Consider the following 256-nt stretch of genomic DNA (forward strand, 5'->3'; position numbering starts at 1 on the left):
TTCCCTGGTCGCTCGGTGATTTTAAATAATTTAATTGTAATAATATTACATTCTAATAGCCTGCACTCTGCGCAGGGTTCGAGTGCTGCAACTTTTCAAATTTGTCGTGATGATGCTCCATCCATCATGCCAGATCTATACACCAATGTATGGCGTCTCATTGTACGATGTAGATACCTTTTGACGAAGTACATACCTTTTGGAAACGACCGCATCTATGGCATTCTAGAGACATACGAAGGGCTTGGTGCCCATG

Source organism: Saprolegnia parasitica, assembly GCF_000151545.1.
Source record: "Saprolegnia parasitica CBS 223.65 unplaced genomic scaffold supercont2.88, whole genome shotgun sequence".
Classification (NCBI taxonomy): Eukaryota; Oomycota; class Saprolegniomycetes; order Saprolegniales; family Saprolegniaceae; genus Saprolegnia; species Saprolegnia parasitica.